This window comes from Ambystoma mexicanum, chromosome 1p, assembly GCF_040938575.1.
Source record: "Ambystoma mexicanum isolate Mex_15411 chromosome 1p, UKY_AmexF1_1, whole genome shotgun sequence".
In the NCBI taxonomy this organism is placed as follows: Eukaryota; Metazoa; Chordata; class Amphibia; order Caudata; family Ambystomatidae; genus Ambystoma; species Ambystoma mexicanum.
The window spans coordinates 998,815,092-998,832,869 of NC_090921.1; the positions used below are offsets into that span (position 1 = coordinate 998,815,092).

The 17,778-nt window shown below is 45.8% G+C and overlaps 1 protein-coding gene across 1 annotated transcript in view; it reads left to right on the forward strand.

The window, feature by feature from the left end:
- The window catches only part of HYDIN (HYDIN axonemal central pair apparatus protein), a 3,273,799-nt gene that overhangs the window by 2,096,384 nt on the left and 1,159,637 nt on the right, over window positions 1–17,778 (forward strand). The gene's annotated exons all lie outside the window — the stretch shown is intronic.

The following is a 17,778-nucleotide window of genomic DNA, read 5'->3' on the forward strand; positions in this document are numbered from 1 at the left end:
TTCAAATAAATGCTCTCTCGCTCTTTCTCTCTCATATGCTTCAGTAATATTCATTCAGTTTTGGCATTGCTGCCAATACTCCCCGGCATCCCCTCTTTTCTTGGGTTAACTCACCAGCTCTGGCTGGCGTATTCTCTTTCTCCCGCGGTAAGCCGGGAGCAGTCATTCAGTGTTACCTGCTCTGTTGCTGCATCCTTTTTCGGCTTCTTTGCCTCCCGCGGTCCTACCTGGGCTCTTCTGCTTCGTGTCTTCAGTCTCCAGTAAGGCGAAGGCTGCATCCAAACACCTGCAAATGCCCGGGAGCCCTTTGTTGGATTCTGGCATTCCTGCAACGTATTTCTTCTCGCTGGCAGCTTCCCTCTTTTTGATTCCTGAGCCGGTTTCCTCCACTGCCCTCTCGCTAGCTCACAGTCTCTCATTTCACCCAGAGAGAGAAACAGCTTTCTCTCTTATGCAGCATGCTTCAGTCAGCTGCTGCTCTTGTTTAAATCTCCCAGTCATAGGATGCGCTTGCAGCAACTAGATCACAGCCTGTGTTCCTGGACTTCCGTGATCTGCATTACTCTGTTCATCTTCCTCATTGCAGTTTTCTGGTAGTTATGGGAATGGAAGTCCATTCTTGTTGTTTTATAGGCAACGTCTGGGTAATTGTTCTTTAAAGGAATTTCAGTTGTAGATGACTTGACGGTAGAGGCTGAGAAGGTGTTTTCATACCTTTTAGAGGGTAAGTCAGATTTTGAGGACTCATCTACAGCTCTCATTAGAAGGTCTTCAGCATCCATCCTAGGTGGATGAGGGGAGGTGTAACAGTACGCTGTTAAGGCATTAGGCATGGATGGGGAATCATCAAAAGAAGGGGAATACCGTGTCTCATCCTATGGCGCCATGGTATTATCCTGGAGGTTGTCTCCCCCCATGTGATCGTCGTTCATATAGCCACCCCCAAGGTCAGAATCAGGTAGCGGCTGCCGTCCCCTGGCCACATGGGTAGAGGTCACCGATGGGAAATGAGTGATGGCACCAGCGGATTCATCACACTAGCTAAATTCTCATCAATTGAAAAGGGACAGTTAGACAGCCTAATAACCCTGAACAATATCGGATTCACCATGAAATATTTACAACTTAAGTCTTAGGGCCCAGATGTCTATACAAGTACCATTTTAAATACTATTTACCTCAATTGAATCCTATAGTAGTACATTTATTCAATTCCTTCATATACTTTGATCATTGATCCCCATCATTGTTGAATCTAAAATCTCACTGCTGGCAAAACCAGGCAAAGACCGCACAGAATGCTCTTTTTTTTTTATAGGACAATGGGGGTCATTACGACCCTGAAGGTACCATTCCGGGTACCGGGTCCGGGTTCCTGGAATGGGGAAATACCGGGCCATTCCGACCTTGGAGGGCCTGGTATTTCCCCATTCCAGGAACCCATCCCCATTCCCAATCGAGCCCCCATAGGGCTCAATGGGAATGGGGAGCATGCTAACAACGGGCCCGTTAATGACGGGCCCGTTGTTAGCATGCTGGTCTGCTCGTGGGACCCGCTAAGGACGCCTGGTAAAACCAGGCGTCCTTAGCCGGTCTCGCGAGGAGACCTTGTAATGAGACGGTAGGGGGTTAATGAGGCCAACAGCTCTACCGGCCCCGTTAACCCCCTACCGCCAGAGTTGTAATGACCCCCAATGTCATGAATAAATATTGATTACATATGTACACAAAAATACTGGCTTCCAGGCTAGAAGTGTTTATGTCACAGTTGATTGCTGCAGATCAGTCCTGCTTTATTCAGGGAAGGCAGATTTTCGACAGTAATATAAGAGTTTTCCACCTAGTCAAGAAAGCGAATAATGAAAAAGGACCCAACCATACGATCTCACGCAATGCCCAAAAGGCATTCAATCAGTGGACTGGCATTTTTTATTTTTAACTTGGTATGCCATGGTATTTAGGGATACATTTCTTGGGATGATCAGGGCATGCTATCCTTCTCTTTGGTCGTAGCTGTCATCTTTTGCCTCTGTCTAGAGCGTCCAAGTAGGGATGGCCACTTCCTTCTCCTCTTTTAGCTGCTTTCAGTTTGGAACCTTTCACCCCTGAGGCCTTTGGGTTAGTGGCGCAATAGAAGACATCTAGATAGATAATATCAGACAGAATATCAACATCAAGGGAATCCCATTTTAAGACCCGAACCACAAGATTAACCTTTTCCTGATGGTAACCTCTTCTTTCTCACTGACCTTGTTCTAGCCCTTACACTAGTTATCTATATTTTTTCTTGAATAGCACCATTCGCCCACAGGCACTCACATGGACAAAGACAGGCACATAGAACATGAAACAATGTAAGTCCAGTGTCCTAGGGTGGAGTTAGAGTTGAGTGGCTAAGCTGTCCCTCCATCAAACAACAGTGTCTTAAGTTGTTTTTTGAAGATAGTAATAGATGCACAGTTCTTGAGATCTGGCGGCAGAGAATTCCAGATAGTAGGAGCCCAAAACTTGAAGTTTGTTCCATCAATTTTTCAGTCGTGACTGATGTAGTATTTGTTTTCCGTTAGAGCGGAGGGTTCTTCTGGGGCCTTTTTTATCTTGCTTAAGAGATAGCTAGGTGGATTTCCTACCAAGCATTTAAACACATATATTGCGCTTTTAAATTTGATTCTCCTTTCGATGGGGAGCCAGTGCAGTTTTCTCTTTGCGAATGAAATCTTGGAACGTTGATTCAGACCAAAGACAGACCGGACAGCAATTTTGTATAGTTTGCAACTTCTTAATATTTGTTTTGGAAGTGCCCATCAAAAGGCTATTAAAATAATCTAATTTTGCATTAATGATTGCACCAGCAATCATGGCTATATTCTGCTCTGTCAATATGGGTGAATCTGCCAAAGTTGATTTGAGTAGAAAGCACATGTGGATTTCAGGTACGAGGTGTGCCTCTTGAAAGACAATTGGGAGTCGAAATAGACTCCAAGGGTTTTTACATGTTCTGATACTAGGATGTTATTGTTATTTTTCTTAAAGCTAGTATACCGGTCATACAACGGTTTTACTTTTTGTTGGGTTCCAATTATTAATAGCTCAGTTTTCTCCTCATTCAACGCCAGGGAGTTTGCCGCCATCCATCTTTGGATTGCGACAAACACATCATTTACTCTTTGAGCATCCTATTCATGAGTTCCTGATAACTCAAAAACTAACTGGGTGACGTCGGCGTAATTGGTGAACCGGATATCAAGTGCTATGAGCATGTCACACAACAAGAGTTTTGAGAAAATATTAAAAAGTAGCAGAGATCAGCAGGAGCTCTGTGGTACACCACATGAGGGGAGTCTTCCTCGCTGAACTATTTCCTTTAGCTACTGCCGCCATTCTGGGTCCCAAGAAGGATTTAAACCATTTGGCTGCATGGGGTGTTCATTTCCCAACTGCTATAAGTCTTTCAGCTAAGCGGTCATGGTTTATTAAATCAAAAGCTGAGGATAAATCCAATAATAAAAGTAATGCAGTATCTCCTTCCTCAACAATAGTGGCAATATTGGATTGTAAGTCTAGGACGGCCGTCTCCGTATTATGCTTTGTTCGAAAGCCGGATTGTTCAGAGGCGAGTAAGTCATTACTCTCAACAAATTTTTATACTGTAGATATGCGATCCTATCAATTATTTTCAGTAAGAAAGGCACATTTGTAATTGGTCTGAAATTTCTAGGAATAGAGGGATCCAAGTTTTCTTTTTTATGAGTGGAGTTATCCAGGCTTCTATTATATTTTCTGGGACGTAAGCTTCATCAAAAGATTGCTTCACAAACTCGGTGACACATGGGGCAAGAGTGTCCGCAAAGTCCTTAAATAATGTAGCTGGGAATATGTCCCCTTTGCATAATTGGGTTTTAAACTATGGATGGCTTCAAGTTCTTTTCTTAGACACTTTTTCGAAGGCATAAGACATGGGACAATTTTGCTCTACAAGGGCAGGTGGCTTCAGCAGATTTACAGTGTCAGGGAACATATCCACTTGGTCTTTGATGGCCTGTTGATGTTTTTGCATTTTATGAGTGAAGCCATCGTGTATGGCCTGGCACCAGGTGTTATCTTCGTGATTGCACTTTTTAATTCTTGCAGAATCGTGAATAGTTCTTTTGATTGTGATTTTGCCTGCTGTATTCTTTCGTTAAGGTTTTTTGCTTTAGCTTTGAAGATTATCTGTTTGTAGCCATTCGTAGTCTGTTTGTAGGCACTGGCCGACTCGGCTGGGGATGTTTTTCTGCAGTCACATTCAGCTTTTCGCTTTGCTCTTCTGGCTTTCAGGATTTCCGAGGAGAACCATTTATTGTGGCCTATGGATTTATTTCCTTTGATGGTTTTTAGTGGGGCCAGGGAGTCAAAGGCTTGATTGCTAGTCTCTCTAATGAATAAGGTAAGTTTTTCTAGAGGGATGTAATCTTCTAGAGGTGGCAGTAATGATATTACTTGTGATCTGAAAGTCTCCTTGGTCACGTTCCTGCAAGTTCTGGAGAGCATGGATGGTTTAGTCTTTGTTAAAGATGACACCTGAGGGATTATATAGCACAACCAAAGTTCACATGCAAGTGGTCTGACCACGCACATTCCTCGACACAATCATATATAATACAAACTTGTTGTGGGTTTCAAAATATACTTACAGACGCCCAAAACGCTGAATTTGAATTTACGACTGAAATGATTGAGTGTGTCTCTCTGTTGATGAGAGCAGAATAGCATTCAATATATGAGGAGTCACAATACTGTGGATTCTCTCTATGCTGCAGATCAACAAATAATGAAGTGTAGATCAGTGGAAATATCATGCTCATCAGTGGAAATATCATGTGTAGGATGCAGATTCAGTATAATATAAACACCATTCCCTGGCTGATCTTCTAATTTGTAAGGCTCTCTCTCTGTCCTAATCACCAGGTTATTTTGTATCCAACTTGCATCCAATTTAGCAAAATGAAATATCTATGGAATGGGTAAAAAGGTGCATTGCTTAAAAATTAAATGCTGAAGTCCCACCCCCCCATTCTAGGAGCTACCTAAAATACGGCCCAGATACACATAATCTTCATATAGTGTGGCAAAGACTCTGACAACATGTGGGCCTGGATGAACCATGATATGTTGGGCTCTTTGTTAGCGGAGGTAATGTGGCTGAAAAAGAAACACAGGCCTAAAAATATGTGAATCAGTGAGGTTATTAGCACAGTTTCCAAGACCTTCGATACTGGATATGTCTAATAATATTTGGAAACGTTTTTCCGTAAGGACTCTTGCAGCTCACCTTTTGATTGGGGCTTGTGGCAAACTGCTTGCCAATTCGTTTGTACTTCTTGTGAGGATGTCTCCTGTCCGGCTCTTTTGATGACGGGTGGAATAGCCATGGGATCTGTTTTCGCAGCTAAGCAATACTGGGCTCCAGGGCTTTAAGGCAAAGATTTCTTGGCTTCACCCGTGGCATCACAGTTGTGTAAAAGCGGCTTATCAGGAGGAAATCTGTGACGTCCCTCTAATGTAGGAGTATTCAAACTTTATTATACTGCCCCCTAACCCCCTGAATAGAAATATTGTTTCTGCCCCCCCACATGCTATAACTGCTTATATTTTCTGTTGAAAGTGTCATCTTGATCCGTTCTTAAAGAGCCTCAACCCTCCCAGAACATCCTTTAGGCTCCCCTAGGGGCCAGCCCTACAGTTTGAAGACCACTGCCAATGGAATCAAGATGCCATGAATATGCCCTTCAATATACACACATTCCTCTGTCTAGTTATCCCGAAGTTATCAATTGTCTTACATCTGTGAAACACCTGACCCCCTCAACAAGGATTCTGGCATGTGTAAAATGGCTGTCATGGAAACATCAGGATCTCTGACAAAAAGAGAATTGCCCACTCCCACTAGGACATGAACACTGGTTTGGGAGGCAGAGCACTTGGAGAAACCTCGGAGCAGGGAGAGAAAGAACACATTGGCATGTGCAAGCTGCTTCGCTGACTAACTCCTCCATTGAACAAGTCTGATATAAAAATGAATGATGCCATAGGGGAACTGGAGAGTGTGCCGATCCGCTGCAGCAGCTTCTTCCTGTAAACTTGCAAAAAATTATATTCAAAGGTTCAAAGGCGCTTTGGGACCCTCTGGGTAGGGCCACTGCTAAGCGAAAATAAAAAAAGATAGAAAATGGGGGGGCGCTCAACCTCTATGAAGGCTAGGACTGCAGCTCTGCATAAGAGCTCCTGCATAAGGAGCGAGTGGTGTCAGGAGAGTGTGGGCATTTGGACTGGGCCTTGGAGTAGTGCAGGAGTATTTTGGAGGTGGAAGGAGGCCAGAGAGGGAGAGGTGGAGCTGGAGATGGTAAGGGAGGCTGGAGAAAGGAGGGCTGAGAGGGGGGAGAAAGTAAAGAGGAAGTGATCATTTCAGAGCAGGGTGGTGAACAATCAAGAGGAGATTGGAGAATAGGATGGGGGATGGAAAGAAGAATAGAAAGACCAGAAGGGTTGAGGAGACTCAAATGGTGGGAAAGAGCCATTGAGAAGAGAGCTTAAGGTGAAGGATGTTGGGAAGGACATTTGAAAAAGAAAGGTGAAGAGATACAGGAAGGATGGTGGAGGATGAAGAGGAGACAAGGTACACTCAGAGTGGCTAAAGGCAAGAGGAAAGAGGAGCGGGCAAGAGTGAGAGTCGAGCATTGCGGAGGTGTCAGAAGTTTGGAAAAATATATAGTGGATAGAGCAGGCGAGAAGTAGGGAAGCTTCCTTTATGTGCAAGACTCTCCTGGACCGTCAAGGAGGTAGAAGAGGAGGAAGGAATACTGGGAACCAGTGCAAGGTCCCTCAGATTAGAAGAAGAGTCACAATATTTATTCTCACTCACTGACCAGTCCATGTGGTTTAACCCCTGGTGAAAGGTCTGGGATTTTAGCATAGTGGCTCCCAACCTGACTTCTGCTGCTGCCAAAGGCCTACTGTAAACGGGCCCAGGTGGAGGGCTTTCATGGGGGAGCCCATGAGACGAAACATAACAGTGCCAGGGACCAAGAAAAAAGTGTGGGAACGCTTAGACCACCAGACATTGTGTGACTGAATTTGACAATTGTTGGTAGGAGGTAACCCCATACTGAGATACTTTTTCTTGATCCTGGGGGAAACGGTTATAGAATTGAGTTTGCCTTATTGGAACTTACCAAGAAGCTATTGTACTGTTGTCTTGCCCTTGCTTTAGTTGGCTTACGTTTCTCTTTAGTCTCAATAAAGCTACTTAGTTAAAACCCTAGTTCTGCTTTTTGCACCTCTCAATGATTGCCACTTGGTTTATTGATACACAATATACGTTATGGTTGCAAAATCTGTGGCAACTCCTGGAAGTTGAACAGACAACATATTCTTTGTCAGCCTCTTTCATTTCTTTAACATTCGGGCAAAAATGTGGACATTCTCTCTAATGAACACAATCCTCTTACCAGTCCACCAGGACTGACAATCTTGTACCTTTTTGGCTAATAGTAATGTCATGTTACTGGTTTGCTATGCAAGATTATTCCCTCAAAAGGGTCCTCTCTTCTGCAGATGGATGGATTTGTGGTGCTTATGATGGTATACACATATACATTTAATTAACTCTTTTTCTGTGTATTGTAAGGGGGCTATACATTATAATTTTCCTTCTTATTCAGTTAAGAGTGACATCGTTTTGAAGTTGGATAAGGAAGTATAGTGGTGATGACTTGGCATTGATTCATTTATTTGTTGTATTGTGTACTGAAACTCTGGTAAAGAAAAATTGTAAATGAATAGGTGAAGACAAAAGTAATATTCTATTCACCAAGGATCGACCATATTCATAGCTTACCAAATACATGTAAGCGATCTATTGGCCATATTCCCAAAACTAGTGCATCCTTTCACTTCCACAACACAAAAAAATGCAGCATTCACAAAGTCCTTTTACCTCCAACACCCCAAGCGTAAATCATGGGGAATTTCTACGCATTGCAATGTGCATCTTAAATTAACAAATGGGATGCACTTTGCAATGTGCTGAAAAAAACCCACATTTTCCTACTCATGTTTGTAAATGGAGTAGGTGCATGAATAAGAGGGCCGTTTCTGACCCTTTGAACCTTTTTTTTAAAGTTCAACTCGCTGCTCTTCGCCCTTTCATTTCTGTCCCCAATGTGATGTCCACATGGTACACACCACGTGGATAAGTCAATAAAGGTGAGCGAGAAAGCCTGCAAAGCCGCAGTGTCTGTGTCGTTATTCCACACTTGCATGCCGCGCACCTGCGGGCCCAGCCAGGCCCAGCGCCCATAGCACGGTGGGCCAACACCACACTGGCGACGAGGTGGGGGACAGATGTCCACCTGTCACAGCACCCCAACGGCAGCAGATCGCGCCGGTCCAAACCGTGTCCCAGGCACCCCAGGGCCCGCTGACTCGTGTCACGCCCTCCCATTCAGGTGCTGGGCGTCGGCAGAACAACGGGAGGAAAGAAAATGAAGTAAGAGCGCCACCCACGCTGCTTGCTGTGAAAAAGGAGCACCCCCTCTGCCTGCATTTCTATAACACTCTGGATCCCCCAGCTCATCACAGGAGCCCAGAACACACGTGGGACACTGCCCCAGTGGCAAGAGATGCTCCACACGCCACAATACCAGCGTCAGGTGGACTGAGGAATCCCAAAATCCCAGGACAATGCCTCTGGCCTTCCTATCACATGCTGGATCGCCCAGCTCCAGCACAAGGGCCCAGAACACACATGGGGCACAGCCCCAGTGGCAAGAGACACTCCACACGCCACAATACCTATGTCAAGGGCACTGAGGAGTCCCAGAAATCCCAAGACAACGCCTCTGGTCCCCAGACACCCACAGCCAGCTGCCACCACACAGAACTGGGCCCAAGCCCCAGCCAATGGCCCCACCTGCAGAGATCCTTTCCGCAACTGGCCAACTGTGACTGCACATGCCTAAGGCCTGAGCCACGGGGTCAGACCCCTAACCCAACACAGCCACTGGGCATAAACAGCCGAAGTACCAGTGCGAAGGAAGAAACGCACACCAGGGACACGCCGTGCACCACACAACATCGCGGATTGACCACACAGCAACGCCACTGAGACAACACGGCCAGACTCCCGACACCAACACGTGGCTAGACACCACATAAGGAACTTTCATGCAACATTTCCAGCCTTTTGGGCCCCAGACAGGGCTCGCTGGTAGCTCTGGATCCAACAATTTGAATTGAGCCTCAAGGCACGCGACATCACCAGCAAAGAAAATAAAAGGACATTCCTCATGCTCAACCTGGGCACCATGGCACTTCGGCTATTCAATGCACTCCCAAACTGGGGCACAGAAAACGACTGAGACAGCGAAAGACATCCTCACCAGGAAATTCAAACCCAAGATCAGCCCGTATTTTGAGCTGTTCAAAATGAGCCAAGCCAGACAACGCCCACAAGAGAGCATCGATGACTTCCACAGCCGATTATGCGATGGCCATCGGCTGTGACTTCCCAAACGAAGAATTTGCGGTGAGGTGCAGGTCATACATGGCCTATCCTCAGACAATCTCAGGAGGTCCATCCTGTTAGAGCCGAAATTCCCGCTGGACACCATCCTGTCCATGGGGCGACAGTGGGAAAGAACAGACGAGCACGTGGCAGAAATGGAGAAAATGATCAGTCGCCTACCACTAGACACCAAAACGCCATGCAACAGCATGACAACAATCAATGCCCTGCGACAGCACAAGCCCCGACAATGGCAGACAGAAAACATGCAGAAAAATTGCCTGTGGTGCGATGGACAGCAACACAGGGGGGAACCCTGCCCCGCATACGGCACAACATGCTACAAATCTGGGAAAGTAAACCACTACGCGTCGATGTGCTTAAGCTCCCAGAGGGCCAAAGACCACTCGCCCCGGTGGAAAAACCCACACTGGAGGAACGACACAAGGACCCGCAATGCACAAACAGTGCACTCAAGCCAGCCAGACAGTGCCTGGGAGACCAGGAAAGGACAGGCCCGAGGAATCGAGGGGGAAGAAACTGACAGCGACAGCAGTGATTACGAACAGTCGAGCAGGGAGCAGTCCCCAAGTCGTGCCAACTGGGACCTGAAATCCAGGCGAGAAAATGTCTACATATCATCAGTGGTCAAACCAACGCACGGTAGGCATACCAACAACAACAAATCACGCTACAGTGGCACAGTCACTGTGGGAGACATCCCTGTGATGATCGACACAGGGCCACAGTGAATGTCATGCCGCAGGCTCAACCCCAGACCCACCTTGCGGCGGAGACCGGTGCAGATATCTGCGTATGGCTGTAAAAAGTCCCTCCCAGTTGTGGAGTACTTTAAGACTGATCTCACACACCTGCAAAACTCGCATCTAAGGTGTTGATACAAGAATTGACACTGCTCTGCTGCCCAACGGCAGAACGACTAGAGCTCATACAGTTTAACTTCGCAATCCAGTCAAAGAAAATTGATCACCTGCTAGTGAAGCACAGAAAACTATTCAAAGGCATTGGATGCCTCAAAGGAAGGACTGTAAAGCTCCACATCGACCCCATGATAGAGCCAAGAGCAGTACAACACCGTAGAGTCCCCTTCCACATGAAGGCGGCCGTAGAAGCTGAACTGAAGAAACTCGAGGACCTCTGGATTATTGAGAAGACCACCGGTCCCACCCCCTGGCTATCCCCCATGGTGGTAACCTTGAAGCCTAAGCAGCGCCAAGCGGTGCGCATATGCATCAACATGCGCCTGCCCAATGTGGCAATAGGGAGAGAAAGACCCATAACACCAACGGCGGACGAGCTAATTGTGGACTTGACAGGCACCACCGTTTTTAGCAAGTTAGACCTATGGTCAGGCTACCATCAAATTCGCCTGGCGAAAGAATCTAGATATATCACAACATTTTCATCACATCTGGGATTGAGGAGGTACCGCCGGTGCAATTTCGGAATCTCATCAGCCACCGAAGTTTTTCAACATGAAATATGCAAAGTACTCCAAGACCTCCCGTGAGTCACAAATGTCAGCGATGACATCCTGCTCTACAGCAAGACCGTAGAAGAACACAACAGCCGGCTAGCAGCCACCATACAGTGTCCAGAAGATTCAGGACTAAAGCTGCACAAAGAAAAGTATTAATTTGGGAAATGCACACTGAGCTTCTTCGGTTATGTCTTTATCGAAAGAGGAGTGTCACCAGACCCAGAAAAGGTAGAAGATATTAAGAATGTGCAAGCCCCGACCACAGCAACAGAAATCCGGAGCTTCCTAGGTATGGCGACATACTGCAGGCGATTCATCCCTGACCTGGCCACTTTCGCCACCCCCCCTGTGGGAGCTCACAGAGGCAAAGATGACTTAAGAATGGGGAGAAAACCAGGAAAACGCATTCCAGAAAATCAAAGACTCTCTGTCCAATGACGACACCATGGCGTTTTTCGACACAACACGCAAGACAGCGCTACTGGTGGATTCCAGCCCGGTAAGCCTCGGAGCCGTCCTCTTCCAAACAGACCAAGACGGAACAGTCGTCCCCATCACATTTGCAAGCAGAGCACTCACCCCAACTGAACGGAACTACGCACACATAGAAAAAGAAGCACTAGCCATCATATGGGGATCCAAGCACTTCAACGTATACATCCTAGGACACCATGTGAAGGGGCTGACGAACTATAAACCCGTAGTCCCCTTATTTAAAGGATCAGCACTGCACCCCCCAGCCCAGGTTGAGCGCTGGATGCTTCAACTGCAACAATTTGACCTTTAGGTACGATACCGGACCAGGGCTAACAACCTAGCGGATTTTCTGTCGCGACACCCCCGACCTGCCAGCGCCACAGAACGAGAAGCAGCCAAGGAAACAGAAGAGTACGGATGCCAAGTAGTTGCCTGTGCCAAGCTCAAAACCATGAAACTCAACGAAATCACAGAAGGGATAAACAAAGACCCCTGCCTCCAAATGACCAAGAAGGTGGTTTTAGCCGGCAAGTGGAAAACATTTCTCACGACTGTCACCCAGAAGACGCTCCAAGCGCAGGAAATGATACAAGCCCTATTTGGAATACGCCATGAACTGTCCGTATCGCTCGAAGGTCTCATCCTCAAATGCCAACGCATAGTTATGCCCACCAATGGAATCGTGAAGACACAGGCCTTCCGCAAATCGCGCGTGTGGATGCCACAGATGCAGCAGAGGGTCATTGCAGTTGTCAAAACCTGCACAGCATGTCTAGCTACCCGCCGGCACAGACCTGCCAAGCCCATGGCCTGTCCCCGAAGAAGCGAACACTGCTGGGACGCAGTGAGCATCGATTTCTGCACTGAAGCATACCTCCTTGTGGCCATCGACGAGTACACCAGGTATCCAGAAGTCGAACCAGCTAACTAGATATATGCAGCATCAGTCACCACCGCGTTGGAAAAGATGTTTGCTATCCACGGCATACCCATCGATAAAAAGCGACAACAGCCCGACATTTACAAGGAAAGAGTTTGAACACTTCATCGATGACATGGCAATCAATCACCACCACATCACCCGTATTGGCCTCAGGCCAACAAAGATGCAGAAAGATTTATGGTATCCATTAACAAATCTGTAAGGATTGCGAAAGACAGAGGACGTCCATGGCTACCCGAACTATACAGCTTTCTTCGATCCTACCACCAAACCCCTCATTCGGCTACTCAAGTCAGCCCTGCAGCCCTAATGTTTGGGGTACCCATTCAAGCAGGACTGCCCCTCCATCACTCATGGAAGCCCCCACCAGTGGACCTTGAACAAGTGGAATGCCGAAGACCGAAACATAATGCAAAGGAAGACGGAGCAAGAAGAGCCACACCAAGCGACCTCCAAGTAGGGGACATGGCATTGGTGAAGAACAGAGCGTCAAGGGGAAAGATGGCCCTCCCCTATGAGTCGCTCACCTGGACCATCACCCACCGAGAACACAGACTAGCGATGGCCACGCGAGGGTCTGAAACAGTGACCCGGAATGTCTCACTTCAAGCGGACACCACCCGCCTTGTGGGAGGAATCCCGAGAGAACTGAGACCCCGCAGAAACCCACTCCTCGTCTACCAAGAGGACACCACCAGCGAGGGAACACAAGGACAGGCCACCTCCGGAACACTTTACGCCGGGCAATGATAACAGGAGTCCGCACAAACCGACCACCCCATACAGAGAGTGAGGAGAACGATACTCACTCCGAAGACGGTTAGTACCCTCCACTCGACTCCAAGGGTACATCCTGAATGGCATATGCAAACTTGCGTGAGTTCAACCGCACAGGACTGATAATCGAAAAGACTGCCAAAGCAAGCTACCATGAGAGCAGAGGCGTTACTAGAGGGGGGACTGAGGGGCCTATAGCCCTGGGTCTTTTGGTTGTAGCCCCAGATAGAATCTCAGGAGCTACAACCAAAAGATTAGCTAGCCTCGAGTCTCGACAGTCCCAACATTAGTGTAGCACTGGGAGTTTTCCAGATCTAGCAACACCCCTGCATGAGAGCAGAAGAGTTCACTTTTGTTTTGTTTGTTTCTTTGTTCTGTTCGTCTAAAGTTGGAGAGGGATGTGATGTCCACGTGGTACACACCACGTGGACAAGTCAATAAAGGTGAGTGAGAAAGCCCACAAAGGGCAGTCTGCCCTCTGATACCAGAGCCGCAGTCTGTGTTTTTATTGCACGCTCGCCTGCCACGCACCCTGCAGGCCCAGCCGGGCCTGGCCCCCATAGCACGGTGGGCCAACACCACACCCTACATTGGAATTGAATTTTTGTGGGGTTTTTGTTGTTGTTTTTTTTACTTTGAACAATGACCACCTTGAGGTCCCAGTCATTGAGAAATGTGCTCCCAGCACTCACATCGGTGCTTGGAGCCTGTTATGCTGCATGTTAGTGTAGGAAGCTCACACCTGACTGTAATGGATGCAAAGGCAGGCCAACGCATCATTTGCACTAACATGCAGCCCCCTCAAAATGCACAGGTATCCTTTGAGAATAAGGTGACCTGATCGTTTCCTACAATAATCTATTTAAACAAAATGCATCCTCTGTGCTATTTTTCGAGGACTGATTTTGTTTTGTTCTTCCAAATGGCTCCCATTTTGTCCGGGGTTTACAATAATATTTGACATTGATGACCAACCCAACAAAGGATCTAGAGCAAAATTAAAGTCACCCCCCAATTATAGCAGACCCTGTTCAGGAACCTCTTTAGCTTAATATTTCATGAAGGATTGCTGCATCATTATTATCTGTTGCATACAGTACATGGACCACAACTGAAGTAGTATTTCCTGATTTACATTTGACCAGTGCTCCGCACCCCAAACTATTGTAGTGGGATTAGAATACATCCATGTGTGAGGGTTCAACTGAAAAAACACAAATCCTATATGATGTTCAAAACAAGTGTTCTTAACCTTATCAGCAAGGGTCTGGGATAAACATCTGAGGGTTAAAGGACCCTTCTACAACAGGGACAGTATTTTCTGACTATACTCTAACCAGAATAGACTCCTGGTAGATTGACTGGGCTTCATGGACCTAACTGAAGAATACTAATCTTCCCAGAGCTCCCTCATCTAAGAAACAGTTTTAGGTTTACAGTGTGCAGCATGCTTCTGTATCCCATTTACAGTCTCAGGGATATATTGCCCTGCTCACTTCTTTGCGACTTCAATCATAGGGATCTAACACCCTGCTTGTTTTGTAATAGTCTCCTACCAACAAGTAAGCCCCCCATTTCATAGGTTCTGGTCAGGCATATGTATTTTTACCCACTAGACATGGGCCAGTAGAAAATACCTCGCAACATAATCCTACACGCGAGTATTTCTCCCCCTTGCTCAAGGTTTTTTATTCAGCTGGGCTATTAGTACCTACCAGAAGATGGTTGTCATCCTGGACAAGATTATCAGCTTCTTAGATTTTTCAAAGCTTTAATCAGACCCACCTGCAGCCACAAGCTCTATTGGCGAAAGGGTCCAGACAAGGCACCTTTCGTGGTCCATGTCTTTTCTTCCTGATTTAAGGTCAGCAGATTGTACTCCTCCTCCATCCAGTCGCAATGCCGGTCTGTGCACCCACTGCTGAGTGCTGAGCTCTTTTATAGAAATCCTGGTTAAAAGGATTACTCAATAATGTGTCTGATATTATTCCCTGTTCTCTACCGGTTTCATTCTCCTTCAGGTGTTGGTCCATTTATAATCAAGGTTCACCATTGTAGCTGTTTAATGATACCTGTTTGTAATTAACATTGATTAAGTTCTGCACAGTGGTAGTTGAGTACTTTTAAAAGGCTTAGCCACCCTTTTAAAGTGTGGCAGAATTGGCATTCCTGCTTCACAGCTCCACAGTGTGGGAGTGGGCCTCCCCAGCAGACCACTATCTGAGCCTATCATGAGGGTATTTTAGGTCCTTATGGGCCCACACCTTCAGACATGCCGCACTCTCGCCCACCACTGCTGACATTGGGAGCAGGGCATGGGTGTGCCATCTGTCTCTCAGTATGACGGATAACCTATGTGGACACTTTTATTCTCATTTAGACTGTGTGGCAAAATAACCTGCAGTTGTAGGAAGTGGGTGGGGTGCTTAGTGTAGTTTTGAGGGGCAAGGCGACCTAGCAGGTGGAGTTCCAGATGTACCACCCTCACTTTACCCATATCTAGCTTGACATGAAATGCTGTGTAGCATCTACCCCTGAAGACATAAGACAGGAGGGGCTGGCATACATGGAGGGACCCTGAGGATTCCCCATTTTCCCTTCTCCAGGTAGATCCTTGCGAAACAGACAGGCATCCGTGGTGCCTGTGAACAAAAGGGGTAAATGATGCGATTGCCACTCTTTGGATTATATCATAAAAATTGACCCTTTATGCAAGAAGGTGCATACAGTAACTTTCTATCCTTATGTCGCAAGTGTTTCTCCGGAATACATACTCTATCACAGTGCATTCCCCTTATACGACTGTGCATCTATGCAGCTGTCAACATTAACATAACTCCCTTTGCATTCCAACTAACACACGAAAAATGTGTCGCTATGTTGGTAGATCATACATGAAGACCACTCTAATTCACTGGTCTACAATCTGTGGCTATCAAAATATTTGTGTACTATGACTCCCATGATCCTTCACCATTGACTATGATGTCTGATGCCGATGGGAGTTGTAGTCTAAGACACCTGAAGAGACAAAGGTTGTAGATTTGCCAATAATTTTGTGAATTTCTAAACTTTACGCAAACACGGGTTGGCCTTCTTTCTAAAACCTTTACTTAGTCATGCACCTTTCCATCAAGATAGCTCAGTGAGTTTAATACTCACTACCAATGTTTGTATGTAACCACTATGTCACAGGATTGAATAACAGTGTAGCTTGCACAACCTTTTATCCTCCCGACTTCGATACATTTAATACGATTTATTTGAATAATATTGGCACCTGTTGTGACATTGATTTGTGGTAGTGTCAGTAAAATATGTACACAATTAGTAGGGAAATAACCATTGTTTCTTAGGGAAACAATCAACCTCTGCTCTCTCTTATGCTTCTTTCTTACTATGTTGTCAATGATGGTGAGGAAGGTTAGGGGCTGATAGGCAAAGGATGATTTGATGGGTGAGTTCTACTTATTATTGTGTGTCCATGATGCCCTCAAGCAACATCCTTAATTGTTTGGTGCTCCAACTAACTGTACAGCATATTTAATTAACCTTAAGACTGGTAGTGTTTATGTGAGTGCAATGCATGATTCACACAAGTCCTCTTGCTAAATTATTTTAAATACTCAGATCCACCTTTTTGCATATGAAAAATGATAGACCCATCTTGCTGTCCTTGAGTGTTTTCCTAGATGTAGTGATCTGTTGAAGGCTCGGCTTTATTTTTTAGTCCTCCTAAAGCTTCCAACTCTAAGGGACTGATTATAAACTTGACAGTAGTGGCAAAACATCTGGTAATTAACCCTGCCGGATGTTTTACTACACTGCCACATTTTGAGATGTGTTACCAAAACTCATTTCCCCCTAGATTATTGTGCTGAGGTAATTGCCTCCACACAAAAGCATTACTACATGTGCTATATAGAGAACCATATGGAGTCCAAAATAGAAAATGACAGAAAAGTGTCCATGATTTGAAAATATGCTGCCGTTGTCTGGTGCTCAGTATTTACATCATGCTGTAGTGGTAAGGTAAATGAGTTTGGCAGTGTTACTAGATGGCCGCAATAATCAGGCCCAAAGTCTTTACTGTTAATTTTCCTTTGAGGGGATTCCTCTCATTTCACCACTTCACGAGGACCTTGAGACCAGTGGCCATTTTTTCTCAAGGTACATTATTGTATCACTGTCTTTATAATCTCCCTTTGTATTCATTTATTTTAGGGCTTTATCCTCTAAAGAAATAATAAATTGTTCTGCTGATGTTTGAGGAAGCACTATTATTGATTGAGTGAATATGTTGGTTTGCTCCAAGTACTCTTAAGGATCATTGTCAACATGTTTATCTTTTTCCACATTGTTGCTTCTTTTTCTCAGGTTCTCAAATGATTTCACCACTATCGGTGCATCCTGGCCCTGTTATTTTTTTGTGCAGGAACTATTCAGCTACCAGTGAAAGCCAAATGGTGGCGCTTCAGTGGTATAGTTTTAAGATTGTGAGAGCCCACAATCAGATGAAAAGAAATTTGAGGATAG